Genomic DNA, 18,421 nt, shown 5'->3' on the forward strand with positions numbered 1-18,421 from the left:
TGTTAGCTCTTTTTCTACGCTGATAGGATCAGCCCCAATCAAGCCACATGGCCTAAGAGCAAATCGGGTGTGATAGCAGGAAACTTGGAGGTCTGGAAAGCCAAATCCCAAATATCCACCCCACAGGTTCTTTAGCTCTCTTAATTTGCTTCTTTACCTTAACATCAGGTAAACTATATAGCCCTAAGCCTTCCAAGTGTCACCTGTGTGAGACTGAGCTCAGTCGATCCTGGTAGAATAACCTCTGACTTCTCACAGAACTTTGCATATATTTTAAAGCAAACAATAAGAAAGTTGATTTTTTTTTTCCATTGGGAATAAATAGATTTAAATAGTATTACCCCAGCATTTTAACTTTGCCTGATAGGTCAACAAATAAAGCAGAAAAACTATGATAATCCAGTTCCACTGAGAAATTCTGAAGTTCAGAAACTTCAAAAGCTGACAGTTATGGAAAGTGATTTTCTGAAGAGAAGAACATTTTAGGTCAACGTGGACTAAGCTATTTTTATGAGGGGAGAGGAGAGAAAATAACCTATTTTTACAATGCATAAATAGGCAAAATACAGAAATTGCAAGCCTTAGCTAAAAATGAGTCTAGATTTATATTACATGTATACATAGTATATTAGCTGAAGTTGCCCAATTAAGTGATTTCTAGACATCAGGGTTAACATAGCTTAAAAAAAAAAAAAAAGATACCTGAGATTGCTGAGTATTGAGGCACTAAAATTCAAAATTTAACCATATAAGATGTGTTTGTAGCTTCATTCGAATCCATCTTTTAAGAAGCTTGGTTATATAACTTTTAAGCCCACAACTCACAAGAATGGAAAAATAGTCAAGTAGAAAGAACCATGTGTTGTTGCAGGGAGCACTGGCTGGGGGGAGTTTTTGTAGGAAGCGTGGAAGAAGTCATAAAATTAACCCAGAAACCAGACTAAGAAGTATCATTTGAAGTGAGGTTGAACAGCTCTATACACCTTAATCTCTTGAAGTTATAGGAGTTCCAGTAAAGAACAATGATGGGTTAAATCAGGGGTCAGCATATATTTTCTGTAAAGGGCCACACAGTAAAGATTTTAGGCTTTATGGGCCACATTTGGTCTCTAGCATATTTCTTAAAAAAAAAAAACCTAAAATTGAAAAAGTCATTTTTCAGGGTTTTTTTTGTACAGTTTGCTAGCTGGACAAAAAATAGGCTAGAAACTGGATTTGTTCTGCAGGGTGGGACCTGGATATGGGTGCTGAGAGCCACTGGCTTAGAAAACAAAATTTTCAGCTGTCATCTTGATTTTTTTAAAAAATATATTATTTTTTAAATTTTTGTAAATTATTTTATTCCATGATGATTTAGAGGGACTACCTTCAAACCAGTACAAATATTTCATAAATAATATCTGGCCATTTTCTCACCAATTGAGTAATTTGTTCCACAATAAGCCACCTCACATCTTTCAGCAAGAAATACATTAAATTTAAATAGTAAAGACATTACATAATGGATAAGGACACAATTAAAATTTTCTTTAAATATTTCTTTTGGGGAGAAGACACCACACTTCTACTCAATGAATAGAAACATTTTTACAGTCCGGAGGTCTTTTATTTTTTTAACACCTACTATGCCATGAATTCATAGGGAATAGGTTCCAGCAACTCAGGCTCCTTCCCATCGGTTCTCACACAGTGTGCTTCGCTGATTGGAGCAGACTGGCGCTTCAGTTGAACCCAGGTACCTTTCTCTTTGGCTTCTTTCTTTTTCTGATTATTTTCCTTCATGTGTTTCAGGAAGCTATCTTGGCTCTTAGAGTGCTTACTGTGTTCAATACGCATATTAATTCTCTTGGCAAGAACCTTGCCCTTAAGTTGTTTGTTTACAATAAGGCCATCAGCATGCCAGGTAATACTGTAGACTCTTCCAGTTTTGCCATGATAACACTTGTGGGGCATTCCGTTTTGAACAGTACCCATTCCCTTGATGTCTACAATGTCACCTTTCTTAAAGATTTGCATATACGTGGCCAAAGGAAAAACTCTCTGTTTTCTAAAAGGCCTAGAGAACATATATCGGGTGCCTCTCCTCTTTGCTTTTGTGTCCATCATTTTGGTGAATTACTGGAAGATGGTGGTTCCGGCCGAAAGAACTGTCAGGAAAAAGATATATAAATAGACACGGACTAAAATCAGAGTCAGGGACTGTACTGAGTGATACAAGCATGCTGGAAAGCCTGAGTCAGGGATGGTGTTCAGGGACCCTAGCATACTGACACATGAGGTTGTGTTCTAACTCATGTATTTATTAATATTCTAACACTCTATTACATGATTTCTCTTATCTTTCTTGTGAGGTTTTTGCCATCAAAAAAGATAATACAATCTTTTTTGGCCATAGGGCTTTTTTCGCAGAGGGCTAGTCCCACTCCTAGTTCCTTCATGTATTTATTATTCATCAAAACCTTTGCTGTCCATCAGGTGCCATCTTTCTTCCAGCTGCTGAACAGTGTCTGTGGTGGGTGTTGGAAGGTGTGTGGAGTGAACAGAGCAGGGTCCAGCATGGGAAACGTGCTGTGCCCTCTTACATGATGTTATAAGGAAAGAATAAAAGGGCAATGGCATGACAAGAATGTGGCTGTGTTCTCAGATGCTTCAGGATCTTTCCTGTGTGGACTCTGTCCCTGGATATGATGCCTACCTTAGGGAGCTAGAGGCTGGGAAGAGGTCCAGCAGTCACCTGCATCTGCTGCTGTTCTGTGTGGACACTTTGATCCTGATAGTTATTATATAGTTATTTCTTGTTTAATTAGGAGGCAAAATTTCAGTTTCTTAGTAGACATGTTTGTGATCCCAAATATATAACCAACGAAAACACAGTTGTTGGCCAAAATTTAAAAAAATCACTCCAGAAATGTGTAGCATGATGCAATTCATGTAGAATTTTAAAAACATTATACTTTCTATGGCTATATTTACCTGCAGTAAAGGGATAAAGCATGGACTGGAGAGGATCCACACCTACTTCATGAGAGTAGTTGCTTCTGGTGAATGAGCTTGTAGACGTTATCAAAGATGATTTCAGTGTATCTGTAAGGTTTCATTTTCTTCATCTAAACTATATTCGTTAATTGTTCTTTGCTTTGATTTTATTTCTTACATTTCCTTTATTCCTGTTTCATTTGGAATCTTTGTCCCTCTGTATCATATAGACAGAAACCCTCTGTATCATAATAATTTGATTATTTTTACTTCATTATCTATCACTTTAATAATGGTCAACAGGGGCCTGGCAGGGGAGCTGAGGTAACTCCCACCCTTCACCCTGATAAAACCTCAGCACATCTAACTGAGAGCTCCCCCAGCTGCTTTCATCAAGCCTGGGACCTCTGCCAACCATTGGGTATTACATCTACACACCTGCCTTAGTTATTACTACCAGTGCCTACCCAAGGACACCTCCCCTAATTGGCCTAAAGCCTGAATCATCAATTCAGAAAATAAAATACTGGGGAAAAAGTAAATAAATAAATAAACTGTATACTTTGAGATAATGAGATAAGCTTCAAGAGATCTCTGCCATTCCAACCCTATAGGAGACAGTGAACTTGCCCATGCACTAAGTATATAACTGCTACAACTAGTGTCTGGGAAAGCCAGTGCACAAGACTCTGTAACTAAGGAATTCATACAGAGTGTTCACTCTTAAAAGCACAAAGAATCAAATTAGGCTAAAATAAACTATAAGCATTAAAGTCATATGCTTAAAAAAACACAGTCCAGTCAAAAATAAATTCAAGAACAATTTGAAGAAATAGCCTACTCAAATGAGAAGGAACCAGAAAAGTAAATCTGGTAATATGACAAAACAGGGTTCTATAACACCCCCCAAAATATCACACTAGCTCCCCAGCAGTGGATCCAAATCAAGAACAAATCTCTGAAATGCCAGATAAAGAATTTGGAAGGTTGATTATTAAGCTACTCAAGGAGGTCCCAGAAAAAGTTGAAAACAAGCATAAAGAAATAAAAAAAAAATCCAGGATATGAATGAAAAAGTTTCCAGAGAACTAGATATCATAAAGAAAAACAATCAGAACTTCTGGAAATGAAAGACACTCTTAGGAATATACAAAATGCAGTAGAAAGTTTCAAAAATAGACTAGAACAAGTAGAAGAAGGTACGTCAGAGCTTGAAGATAAGGCTTTTTGAATTAACCCAATCACACAAAGAAAAAAGAATTTTAAAATATGAACAAAGTCTCCAAGAAATATGGGATTATATAAAATGGCCAAACCTAAGAAAATATTGGTATTTCTGAGGGAGAAGAGAAGTCTAAAAGTTTGGAAAACTAATTTGAGGGAATAATTAAGGAAAACATACTTGGCCTTGCTGGAGATCTAGTTATGCAAATACAAAAAGCTCAAAGAACACCTGGGAAATTCACTGGAAAAAAATCATCACCAAAGTACATAGTCATCAGGTTATTGAAAGTTAAGACAAAGAATTTTAACAATTGTGAGACAAAAGCGTCAGATAACCTATACTGGAAAACCTGTCAGAATGACAACAGATTTCTCAGCAGAAACCTTATAAGCCAGAAGGGATTGGGGTCTTATCTTTAGCCTCATTAAACAAAATAATTTTTGTCAAGAATTTTGTATCCAGCAAAACTAAGCTTCATAAATGAACAGAGGTAAAGTCTTTTTCAGACAAATGATGAGAGAATTTGCCACTATCAAACCTGCATTACAAGAAATGCTAAAAGAAGTTCTAAATCTTGAAACAAAAGCTTGAGATACACCAAAATAGAACCTCCTGAAAGCATAAATGTTATAGGGCCTGTAAAACAATAACACAATTAAAAAAACAAAGTATTTAGGTAATAAGTAACAGGATGAATAGACTAGCACCTCACATCTCAATATTAACATTGAATGTAAATGGCCTAAATCCTCCACTTAAAAGATACAAAATGGCAGAATGGATAAAAAATCAAGAACCAAATATCTGCTGTCTCTAAGAGACTCATCTAACACATAAGAACTCACATAAACATAAGGTAAATGGGTGGAAAAAGCCATCTCATGCAAATGAAAACCAAAAGTGAGCAGGAGTAGCTATTGTTATATCAGACAAAACAGACTTTAAAGCAATAACAGTAAAAAAAGACAAAGAAAAATATTATATAATGATAAAAGGATTAGTCCAACAGGAAGATATTACAATCCTAAATTTATATCCTAACACAAGAGCTCCCAGATTTATAAAACAATTACTACTAGACCTAAGAAATGAGATAGAAAGCAAGACAATAAGAGTGGGGACCAATATTCCACTGACAGCACTAGACAGATCATCAAGACAGAAAGTCAACAAGGAAACAGTGGACTTAAACTATACCCTAGAACAAGTGGACTTAACAGATATCTACAGAACATTCTACCCAACAACTGCAGAATATACATTCTTCTCATCATCACATGGAGCATTCTGCAAGAGAGACTATAAGACAGGCCACAAAAGTCTCAATGAATTTAAGAAAATTGAAATTATACCAAGCACCCTCTCAGACCACCGTGGAATAAAACTGGAAATCAACTCCAAAAAGAACCCTCAAAACTGTACAAATAAATGGAAATTAAATAGTCTGCTCTTGATTGATTTTTGGGTTAACAATGAAATCAAGATGGAAATTTAAAAATTCTTTGAAATCAATTGTAATAGTGACACAACTTATCAACTTATGTCCTCTGGGACATAGCAGAAGCAATGCCAAGAGGAAAGTTCATAGCATTAAATTCCTACATCAAAAACTATGAAAGAACACAAATTGACAACATAATGTCACACCCCAAGAAACTGGAGAATCAAGAACTAACTAAACCCAAAACCCAGCAGAAGAAAAGAAACAACAAAGATCAGAGCAGAACTAAATGAAATTGAAACAAACAAAATACAGAAGATAAATGAAACAATAAACTGGTTATTTGAAAAGATAAACAAAACTGATGTACCATTAGCAAGATTAACTAAGAAAAAAATGAGAGAAGATCCAAATAAGCTCAATTAGAATGAAACTTGGGATACTACAACCAATACCACAGAAATACAAAAGATCATTCAAGGGTATTGTGAACACCTTTATGTGCACAAACTAGAAAACCTAGAGGAGATGGATAAACTTCTGGAAATATACAACCCTCCTAGACTAAACCAGGAAGAAATAGAAACTCTAAACAGACCAATAACAAGTAGTGAAATTGAAACAGTAATTTTAAAAATTGCCAACAAAAAAAATTCCAGGACCAGATGGATTGACAGCTGAATTCTATCAAACATTTAAAGAAGAATTGGTACCTATCCTACTGAAACTATTTCAAAAGATGAGAATTAGAGAATCCTCCCTAAATCATTCTATGAAGCCAATATCACACTAATATCAAAACCAGGAAGACATAACAAAGAAAGAAAACTACAGACCCATATTCCCAATGAACATAGATGCAAAAATTCTCAACAAAATACTAGCTAACCAAATTAAACTGCATATCAAAAATATAATATATCATGATGAAGTGGGTTTCATACCAGGGATACAGGGATGGTTTAACATAGGCAAGTCAATAAATATGATACATCACATAAACAGAACTAAAACCAAAAAAACATATGATCATCTCAGTAGATGTGGAAAAAGCATTAGATAAAATCCAGCATCCCTTTATGATAAAAACCCTCAATGAAATAGGCATGGAAGGGACTTACCTCAAAGTGATAAAAACCATCTATGACAAACTGATAGCCAACATCATACTGAATGGGGAAAAGTTGAAAGCATTATCCCTGAGAACTGGAACAAGACAAGGATGCCCACTCTCACCACTTCTATTCAACATGGTACTGGAAGTCCTGGCCTGAGCAATCAGACAAGAGAAAGAAACAAAGGGCATCCAAATTGGAAAAGAGGAAGTCAAATTGTTACTGTTTGCTGATGATATGATCATATACCTAGAAACCCTTAAAGACTCATCTGAAAAGCTCCTAGATCTGATAAATGAATCAATAAAGTCTCAGGATACAAAATCAATGTAAACAAATTAGTAGCACTGCTATACATCAACAATGACAAAGCTGAGAATCAAATCAAGAACTCAATCTCTTTTACAACAGCTACCAAAAAAAAAAAAAAAAACTTAGGAATACACTTAACCAAGGAGGTGAAAGATCTCTACAAGGAAAATGACAAAACACTGCTGAAAGAAATCATACATGACAAAAACAAATAGAAACACACTCTATGCTCATGAATGGGAAGAATCAATACTGTGAAAATGACCATATTGCCCAAAGAAATCTACAGATTCAATGCAATCCCCGTCAAAATACCATCATCATTCTTTACAGAACTAGAAAAAACAATCCTAAAATTCATATGGAACCAAAAAAGGGCCCACATAGCCAAAACAATACTAAGCAAAAAGAACAAATCTGGAGGCATCACATTACCTGACTTCAAATTATACTACAAGGCTATAGTTACCAAAACAGCATGATACTGGTATAAAAATAGGCACATACACCAATGGAACAGAATAGAGAACACAGAAATAAAGCCAAATACTTACAGCCAACTGATCTTTGACAAAGTATACAAAAATGTAAGTTAGGGAAAGGACACCCTATTCAATAAATGGTGCTGGGAAAACTGGCAAGCCACATGTAGAATAATGAAACTGGATCCTCATCTCTCACCTTTTACAAAAATCAACTCAAGATGGATCAAAGACTTAATCCAAGACCTGAAACCATAAAAATTCTATAAGATAACATTGGGAAAACTCTTGCAGTTATTGGCTTAGGCAATTAATTCACGACTAAGACCCCAAAAGCAAATGTAACAAAAATAAAAATAAATAAATGGGACATAATTAAATCAAAAACTTCTGCACAGTAAAAGAAATAATTAGCAGAGTTAACAGACAACCCATAGAGTGGGAACAAATCTTCACAAACTATGCATCCAACAGTGGACTAATATCCAGAATCTACATGGAACTCAAACTAATCAGCAAGAAAAAAAAAATAATCCCATCAAAAAGTGGGCTGAAGACATGAATAGAGAATTCTTAAAATCAGATATACACATGGACAACAAACATGAAAAAAATTCTCAACAGCACAAATTATTAGAGAAATGCAAATTAAAACCACAATGAGATACCACCTTACTTCTGCAAGAATGGCCGTAATTAAAAAGTCTAAAAACAATAAGTGTTGGTGTGGATGTGGTGAAAAGGGAACACTTTTACTCTGCTGGGGGGAATGTATATTAGTACAACCACTATGGAAAACAGTATGGAGAGTCCTTGAAGGACAAAAAGTAGAAATACCATTTGATCCAGCAATCCCACCAGTGAATATCTACTCAGAGGAAAAGAAGTCATTATATTAAAAAGAGACATGCACATGCATGTTTATAGCAGCACAATTTGCAATTGCAAACATATGGAACCAACCTAAGTCCTCAACAAACAATGGGTAGATAAAGAAAATATAGTGTATATACATGGTTGAATACTATTCAGTCATAAAAGGGAATGAAATAATGTCTTTTGCAGCAACTTGGGTGGAGCTGGAGGCCATTATTCCCAGTGAAGTAACTCAGGAATAGAAAATCAAATATCATATGTTCTCACTTTAAGTGGGAGCTAAACTATGAGGATGCAAAGGCATAAGAATGATATAATGGACTTTGGAGACTTGGAGGGGAAGATTGAGAGGTGGGTGAGGGATAAAAGACTCACCCATAGGGTTACCTGGTTATCCATGTAACCAAAAACCACCTATATTCCAAAAACTATTGAAATAAAAATAACAATTAATAAGAAAAAGAAATGGCCAGCAGGGAGAACACAGAAAAGGTGGGTTGAATTAGGAAGAAGCTACATACTCCAAGGACAGTTGAAGGCTTCTTCTTCCTTTCTGTTCCAGCTATTCATCTGTTCCTCCAAATAGTATCTTCCGTATCTTTTCTATTTGGCTCTTGTGAAAGTTGATAATATGAATTGTGTCATTCTTGTCATAGCCAACTAAATATGAGTCAAGAGGGCAGGTGGGAAAAGCACTTGAGGCACAGAGCACCTGCTCCAGGAACTGAATTTTTCACAAGCCCAGCTGCTGAAACAGCTTGCTGTAACCCAAAGACCAGTTTTACCTTGTAGCTGCTGAAATGACTGGGTGTGACTCTAAGACTAGTTGTACCTACGTCCTCACTCACCAGTCAGAGCTTGCCAGCTTTCAAAAGCTTCTCCAGTGCTGATGAGATTTCTTTCAAAGCAGTACATAACATTGATCTTTCTAATAAAACTCCCAATCTTCTCTTGTTCTTTGGACATTCTGAAGACTGCCTGGTCTGTGTATACCCTGAATTGCAATTCTGTGATTCCCAAATAAAATATTAAATTTAGAGATTTGTCTCTGCTTTCATTTTAATTTTGGCACTCTTGAAAAAACCATAAAGCATCCAGGGACAATAGCAGTTCTTGCCTGTAATCATATATATAAATTCTAAGATGCTCATTTTTTCACATTCTAACATCTCTGAAATTAGTTTGTATCTTACAATTGATGATTCTTAGGTGCAATGAGCCATGATAGAAGATAGCCCTGTACAATGGGGTAGTTACTGCTTCTCCTGCACACTGATGGCTCCACGTTTATATAACTCCAGGTAACCTAGGTCCTGATCACTATTCCCTACCCTGCAATTCCCCTAGATACCTCAGGTGTTTCAAAACTAGAACACATCCACAACTGAAAGCACACCTTTTCCCTCTCACCCAGAGCTGCCTGTAGGCCACAGGGTACTCTTTTGTGTTACAAATACATGCTCCCCCTGAAATAGGGCCTTGTGAAAATTATAAAAGGTTATCCCACTCCCACAGTCGTGCAGTTAAAATGGCACAGCACCTGACGTGGCCCTGCTCCTACCTGCCCACCCTATGCATTCCCTAGATCAGTGAGTGGCCCCAGTCCCAGCATCTGCTCGGTTTTCCAACTGGTGGCTCAGATATCATCTTGGATCTTCCCTTTTCATCACGATCAACATTTATGAACCACTACATTCTATTATAGCAAATACTGCTGGAGACATTTCACTTCAGAATTGTTTTCTTAGATTAAAACATTTAGGAATAGAATTGTTGGAGACCAAGTGTTTTTATGTTTATGAATGGTGAGTTCTGTCATAAAATAAAAGTAACACCCTATACAAATCAAAGCCTATTGATCAGGCATTCTTTCTTTCCCAGGTTTATTAAATGTTGTGTCCAAGTAGGAAAAGGCAGTAAGACTTAGACCTCTGATTCAAATGAGGTGGTTGTGGGAGTAACTGAGACAAAAAGTAAGCACATTAATTCTGTGTGCAGATGATGGACCAGGAGGAGGAGACTCCTGCTTCTGATTGGGAATGGACACTATCAGAATATTCTGTCCTGCTCACAGAATATATTATAAGGAGATGGGTAGTTCTCTGTGTTAAAATTACTTGAATCTTTGGCCCTTTTGAACAATCTACTGAAGTTGGGGCTCACTGACAACCAAACCTCAGCCCAAAGCAAGTCACCCTCATGTCCCAAGGGAGGACACCAGAACAGTGAGAGTATTTCACCTTGGAGCCCAGATTGGCATAGTAGAGGTGATTGGTACTGCTACTTTCTGGCCCACTGCACACTATAAAATAGTCTTCTCTTCTTTTCCCTATGACTGGTTAAGAATACACAGTTTGACTGGCACATGGGGGCAGGCCAGGACAGACTGAAACAAACCATTTTCTCTCATGCTTTACCTTGAAGCTTAATTAGTTGGCTATACAGAAATATGTGCTCCATGTGGCTATACTGATTCTCAAATAGCAGTTTTCAACACTACCAGTGGCTAGTACTGATTGAATGAGTATCTACTGAACTAAGTAAGGTGTACAGGCCCTGGCGATTTAGATATACATAAGGAAGAGAGAATATCTGCTCTTAAGCAGCTGATTACATTGAATGAGTGAATTCAACTGTATTGTTGTATCTTAAAGATTATGATCATTTAAAGATATTTTTACTAATTAGCAGACATTTGGTGGTTTCTCAGGTTTAAGTTGAATTTTTAAATTGTTTAGAGAATAAATTCTTTTCCAAGAGTTGTTTAAGAAATATGCATTTCTCCACATGTGAATTATCAGTTTCTATTCTTACTGTTGGTAATTTAAAAAATTCCCATCTGGCAAATGGCAGTGAAACTCTGAGAAGTTAAATGAGCTTTTCCAGGTCACAGTGGGAGTATCAGAGTTAAAGTATCAGAGTTAGACCAAGAAACAAGGTCACCTGCCTCCTAGTTTGTGTTGATTCTGCTAAGCATTCTAAGCGATACCTCTAAACGTATCTTTTCAGCCTCATTTTAAAGGATAATATGCTTTATCTTAAAATCTCTCCTTAAGGTGAATGTGCTGTGAAGAGTGCTGTCTCTAAAAGCTAGCTGTACTTTCACTCCATAGTTTTGGAATTACAGAACATTATCTAACTGAAGGTGAAATAGGAGAGGGCTAGGTATTGTATTTCTTGGTATTTGTGGTATTCTTGGACCAAAGAAGTCCCTTTATCTTTGACATTTTAAACTTTTGACTTTCCTTGCAGAATTGAAAATGTGCCCCTAGCTTCTACTTTGTTAGCTCCTTTCTTTATGTATTAAGGTTCCATTCCTTAAGTGTCTTTTTATAACACCTCAGGGACTCATCTCTTCTAGACCTAGAAGAGATGTAAAAGACCCCCCCCTTTTACACTCCATATGCAAACCAATATACTTTGTATTTTTACTGATAAAATCTTGTAGTTGGTGTATTTGTCAGGGTTCTCTAGAGGGACAGAACTAACAGGAGAGATGTATATATAAAGGGGTATTATTAAGGAGTATTGATTTACACGATCACAAGGTGAAGTCCCACAATAGGCTGTCTCTCAGCTGAGGACCAAGGAAGCCACTCTAAGTCCTGAAACCTCTTAAGTAGGGAAGCCCACAGTGCAGCCTTCAGTCTGTGGTCAAAGGCCTGAGAGCCCCTGGCAAATCTTTGGTGTAAATCCAAGAGTCCAAAAACGGAAGAACTTGGACTCTGATGTTCAAGGGCAGGAAGCATCCAGCACGGGAGAAAGATGAAGGCCAGAAGACTCAGCAAGTCAAGTCCTTCCATATTCTTCTGCCTGCTTTTATCCTAGCAGAGCTGGCATCTGATTAGGTGGTGCCCACCCAAACTGAGGGTGGTTCTGCCTCTCCCAGTCACTGACTCGAATGTTATTCTCCTTTGGCAACACCCTCACAGACACACCCAGGAACAATACTTTGCATCCTTCAATCCAATCAAGTTGACAGTCAATATTAACCATCACAGTTGGCAAAGATAAATTGTCTCTTGAATTAAGTTAAGTTTATAACTATTTTAAAGAATAATAGTTACAGGTCTGAGACATGGGCTATTTACTCTGATTTCTATACAATAGATTATCAATATTTTCTTTGTGGATCTTAAAAGTGAAATAATTACCACTATAAACGCACTGAATTGCTGTAGAATTTGACTTTATCATTCAGCCATTTAAAAAAAATCAGTTTTCAAATCTCCAAATTAAATTAATTAAAATGTTTAGTTGCTTTTCATTTTATAAATTCAATGATAATTAGTCTAATCACTTATTCAACAATTAAACTACAACAGAAATGAATTATTCAGAGTTTCATATTCTTTGTAAAGGCATAAATTTTCTAAGTACACTTCAACTCAACTCAACAAAAAATCAGCCCAAAATGCAGGAAAGCAAATGAAGACATGAAAAGTTCTGATGATCAGTGAGGCCTGTTTTCATGCTTAATTTCACTTTTATATGTCAAAGAATGGGTTTCATCATGATATTTCACTCCAAGGAGAGCATTAATTTCTCATTATAAAGGTATCTGATATAATAATGTATTGACATAATTAATTGGTAGAGTTAATATAAAGAGATTGTCCATTGCTAAAATGGACTAATGAATGTCTCAACTCAAGAACACATGCAGACAGCTAGGAATAGCTCTCTAGTTTTGTGAGCCACCTTACCTGCTCAGGCTTATATATATTCCCTTTCTCGCTTGAAAGGATAAGAAGTCTATTTGCTGAAAGCTGAAGTCCATTTGCTGCTGGCAACTTGCCATGAGAACTGGGAAAGTCACTCTCCAGGCTTGCTTCCTAGCTGTTAATTTAAGAGCTTGGACTAAGCCATGGCTAGAATGTCTTCTGGTTTCAAGATTTTAGGAGTCCATAAGCATTAGAGTTTCAGCCTTGCTTTGAAATAAAGTATTTTACTTTATCAAGTAAGAATTACACTGTATATGTATACCTATTGAAAAGCAAGCGATGAAAAGAAGAAAATGGTATGATTAACATGTTAACAGTATTGGTGGGGCAAAGGTGGTGGAAACCCAGGTTTTCTAGCCCTCCTGGTCACCTCTAATTTAATATTTAAATCAAAAGAACTTGCTTGAGTCCTTATTCTGCTTACATGAGAAACTAAAGCCCTTACTTCTGATTTCATTGAGTTATTAGTCTCTCATCTCACCTCATTCAGCTATTCCCTTCTTTCATCATTGCATTGAATCCAAATGTGGAATAGCATTCTTTTTCATTGATATTTTCCACCAAACCACAAATGTAAGGTAATTACATGTACTAGACTATTACTGAAGTGTTGGGCTCAACATACAGCTAAGCTTAGCAGGCTGCTTGCACTTTAATTCTTTGGAAGTGCTTGGCCAATCCCACTACTGAAAAGTCACAAACCAGAGACCCCTCTCACAACTGCCCTCCTCATCTCCCATACCTCCAGAAGCTCCCAGCGTCTCTCACTTTATTGTACATAACTGTTTAGCTCTGTTTCTCAATCGGGCCATCAGCGTGTTTCTTTTCACAGCTGATGATGGTGTTAACATGTAGATAACTAAACAAAGACGTTTCCATATGAGGAATTCTGCCTCTCTTGGTTACATGTTTTTTTTTTCCTTATAAGCAAAGTGGGAGGGCAAGGTAGGAAAGAGTGAGCAGGAGACATGGAGGTGGCTTGGAAAGAAGGAGGCCAAGAAAGGGAAATATTGTCCTTGAGTTGCCCACCACTGGCAGCATCCTGTGTTGAGGGTTTTACAAATATTATCCCAGTCAATCATCTCAATAATATAATCTACCTATGAAGTAGGTTATGTAATTGTCCCTCATTATAAAGATGAGGACACAGGTTTGGAGAGGTTAACTTGCTCAAGATCATATTGCTATTAAGGGGCAGACCTGAGATCTGAATATAGGCAATCTTTTTGCTTAATCACTGTAAAATGCTGCTTTGTCTATTATGCCAGTGTGGCACATACATTATTGCATTTTATTCCTGTAAGCTATGTGCAATATTCATCATTTGTTTCTGAAAAGGAAACTTTTCCAAAGTCACACACAAAGTTAGGATGTAATGGCACCAGAAGTCAAACCCACCTTGCTCAACTCCAAAGTCTATGTGGCATGATAGGCTTTCCACTGAAGATATTAATGTACCTATACTTTTACTTGAGTTTAACAAGCAGAATTTATAATAATTTTATTAAAAATTTTGCAAGGTTTTATAATTAATGTCACAGATTTGATGCTTAAGAACATTAAGTTTACAGTGTAAACAATAGAAAGAAAAGGAGAAGGAATGCTTCGAAGAAGATGAAAGAAAACACCTTTAGATAGTAAAGATACCACTGGGCAAGAAATACAAATGGTTGGGATTGCGAGGTACTAGTACTCTAATTTCAGGATTTTAAACCCATGGATTCTGGTAGGAAACATCTTACTGTGTGCTTTAACTTGTTGAAAATTAACTGGCAAGTATGAAACATACATTGTTGTCATTTTAAATGTTGCAACTAAAATACAGAGTTTTTACTGTCTTTTGAAATTAGAATGCACACAGAAACATTTTACACATAAAAATTACAGAAAAGGGTGACAGGCAATTTGAGTCTGTTCTTAAAGAGTAGCCCACCAGAGAAACGAAAAGAATTTAGAACCAATAGACTCAAATGCATCGGGGCCATCCCAGTGAATGCTTGAGTCCCTTGTTTTGAAGTACCTGGCATGTGTGTGTGCAGCCTCCGCTTGGTCCCCTCTGTGGACAGAGAACTCTGTTTTGTCTTAGGCTGTCGTGAGTATTAGAAAATTCAGTGCAGTGGTCAAATGTGTTTCCTGATATATTCTGTTGATTTTGGATTTTGCTTAATGAAACAGGGGAGAATAAATTTATCCCGCTCTGTAGTGTTGGTTTAAATCCTTCTTTTTTTGAAATGTGGTCTTGCTCTGTTGTCCAGGCTGGAGTGCAGTGACACAATCACAGCTCACTGCAGTCTTTAACTCCTGGGCCCAAGTGATCCTTCTGCCTCAGCCTCCTGAGTTGCTGGGATTACAGGCTGAGACACCGTACCTGGTTCCTAAATCCTTTTTAAAAGGGAGGGAATGTGGTCAAATAGAAATGATGTTAGACTTGGGTCTCAGGGCCAGTTGTACGATACCTGAGGATCTGTTCTCTTGGCTGTTCTCTTTGCCCATCTCATGGGGTTGCTTTGAGTCAAGTGAGAATAAATATGAAAGTGTCTTAGTAACAGCAGCTGATAGCTGTTCTTTATGGTGTATAAAATTAGTGCAGACAATGCTCTAAATGTAAGCAGATAAGTCTAGAGTTCAGCAATTCAGAAATTTTAATTACACAAGAATTGTCAAGACATGGACATTGTGGGCATAAGTTTGTCTGTGTGGGGATGAGGGTGGGTTCCGGTTGTCAAAGGTCTGACACCAGAAGAGGGAACACATGCTCCAATCTACCTGCAGATGGGTCAATCCTTCTGTGGGTGATGCTCCCAGGCAAGGCTCTCTGTCCTTAGCCTGATTCCCTTAAGCGTTGTCGTCCTGATCTGATTCCAGCAGGTGGATTGTGACTATAGGACTCTGCCTGGTTTTGTCCACCTTTTCCGCAGTGAGACTTTAATCCCCACATGAGGGTGAAGGGCCTGACCTATCGAGCAGCTTTCGGAGACTCAACCAACATCTGCCTACCTCCTGCCATTGGTGGCTTAGTTTTCTTAATACTATGTTCTGCTTTTGGATGGGTTTCACCTAATACCAAACCATTTTCTAAACAATGCTTCAGGTTTTTAAACTTCTGAGATTCTATGTCTCAGACCACTGGTCCTCAAAATATATAGTCCCTGAATCAGTAGTATCATCATCCCCTGGGAACTTGTTAGAAAGGCAAGTTTTGGGGCCCCAGTCCAGATCTACTGAATCAGAAACTCTGAGGATAGAGTCCAGAAGTCTGTATTTTAACAAGCCCTTCAGGGGATTCCAATGCTGATTAAGGTTTGAGAACTCTGTCTTCAACTGTCTGATTGCCCTCTGTGCAGGCAATTTAGGCCATATCACCTCCTCCTACTCCCTGTCCTAGTCACAGAGAAGAGTTTCTGCTTGATGTCAGCTTGCACTGCATTTCTACCAGCCTGTAGTTAAAATTCATCGAAAGGACCACCACTGTATCTATATATAAATAGTCTAGGTTAACAACAACAAAAAAGAATCATAAAAAGAAAAGTAAATAGCCTCGGTTAAGAGTACCACAGGGGCATGTTGACCCACATATTTTGATGCTATAATTTACATATGTCCATCCTGATCTGAATTAACTGGGCACTTTTATTGCAATGACAAATAACATACAGTTCTTTCAAAAATGAAAGAAATGCCACTGAAGATGTTGGACTTGGGGTGACGGGGCACAAAGGGCGGGAAGTCAGTTAGGATAATAGCCTATTTCACACGTAGGATAACTTTCCTGTACTTTCTTCTTTTCTCCTCTTCATTTTCCTTCTTGTTGTGTTTTTCTTTCTTCTCACAGGAACAGATGAGTAGTCTGACAGTGTTATTAGCCAATGAAAAAAAAGAGAACATTACCTTATTTATAGACTTTGGGCGTTAATATCCAGAGGTTTAAATGTGAAAGCTAAGGTGGGGCTTCATGAGTTTTACTTAATTTCCTCAGGAATAACAAAGTGGGAGCTACAATACGTCTTTGTTTAGCTGCTATGGTTTTCATTAAATTTAATTAAGTCTCTCAGAAGCTTTAAATTTAGGCAACTTCAAAATGCAGGTGGCTTCTGTTAAATGTAATTATATTCACTTTATAGCTGCCATGGTTTGGGAAAGCTGAGCTGTCAGACTTCAAATCTTTAAGTTCACCAGTGCTTTGGTTTCAGAATCCATTGCCAAGCAAAGCTCTGATTTCCCTCCCTCCCTCCCTTCCCTTCTTCTTCCTCTACCTTCCTCCTCCCTCCTTTTCTTTCTTCCCCCTTTCCTCCCTCCCTTCCTTCTTTTCTCCCTCCTTCCTTCCTTTCCCTTTTGCAGAAGGCTGAGGCTAATATGAATCTAGCAAAAGCTTACAACCTCACTAATGAATTGAGGTCAACACTTCAGAGGTTAGTTTTCCCAGAGGTATTCTAAGCCAGTCTGGTTGACCAGCAGGGCAGGTGTATGAGGCAGGCAGGGGTCCTTGAGTTTAGTAGATTATCTGTCCAAAAAACCAAGGGGCCACAAGTCTGGCAGGGATGAGAACAAATGTCTGGCACTACCTTAACGGCAACCACCACTGCCAGAGTGGACGGGGACTTACCTGCACGGAGCTCCCCCTCACCTTCTGTTTAATCCCTTTTCCTTTGATCCAAGTACATCCTTTTTATTTTTAGATTTAGAAAGGAGTTAGTGCTAGTTTCTTGTGAAGTTAGTACAATAACATTGCAGAAAGCCTCTGATCAGTGTTTCCCAAATGACAAATTGAGTCACAAAAAGTAACTTGCTCAAGGTCACACAAAATAGAATCTCAGTTTTCTGAACCCCCATCTATGTGCAGTCCTGCAAATTGAAGTGGACTTAGGGAGTAGGAGGAGGAGGATGAGGAGTTATTAAAGAGCTAGAGTGTGCAAAACTTTTTTCAGGATCCAACATTTTCATATGACAACAGTTCCTCCTCAGAGATCCCAGAACAATTGTATTTTCTGTAATTGTGCTGAAGTTTCATCTCAGCATTTCTCTCGCTTACCTAAGAGCATATTATATCATTGTAAAGGCAATGAGAGAAGGTTGTCATAAGCTTGATGAAGTTCAAATATTTTTGTATTCTTGATATCAACTACATTTCCCTGTGTCTGAACGTAGATCATCTAGGTCAATGCAATTTATTTGCAGGTAAACAATTTTCTTTTAAAGTTGCAAGCAGATTTCTGTACTACTTTTGTACACTTTATTTAATTCCAACTGTAATCTGGCACACATTTAATGAC

General features: G+C 37.5%; 1 pseudogene; it reads right to left on the reverse strand.

The window, feature by feature from the left end:
* Window positions 1-1,623: 1,623 nt before the first annotated feature.
* LOC112627062 lies at window positions 1,624-2,106 on the reverse strand (annotated as a pseudogene).
* Window positions 2,107-18,421: the final 16,315 nt, after the last annotated feature.

This window comes from Theropithecus gelada, chromosome 6 (assembly GCF_003255815.1).
Source record: "Theropithecus gelada isolate Dixy chromosome 6, Tgel_1.0, whole genome shotgun sequence".
Taxonomy (NCBI): domain Eukaryota; kingdom Metazoa; phylum Chordata; class Mammalia; order Primates; family Cercopithecidae; genus Theropithecus; species Theropithecus gelada.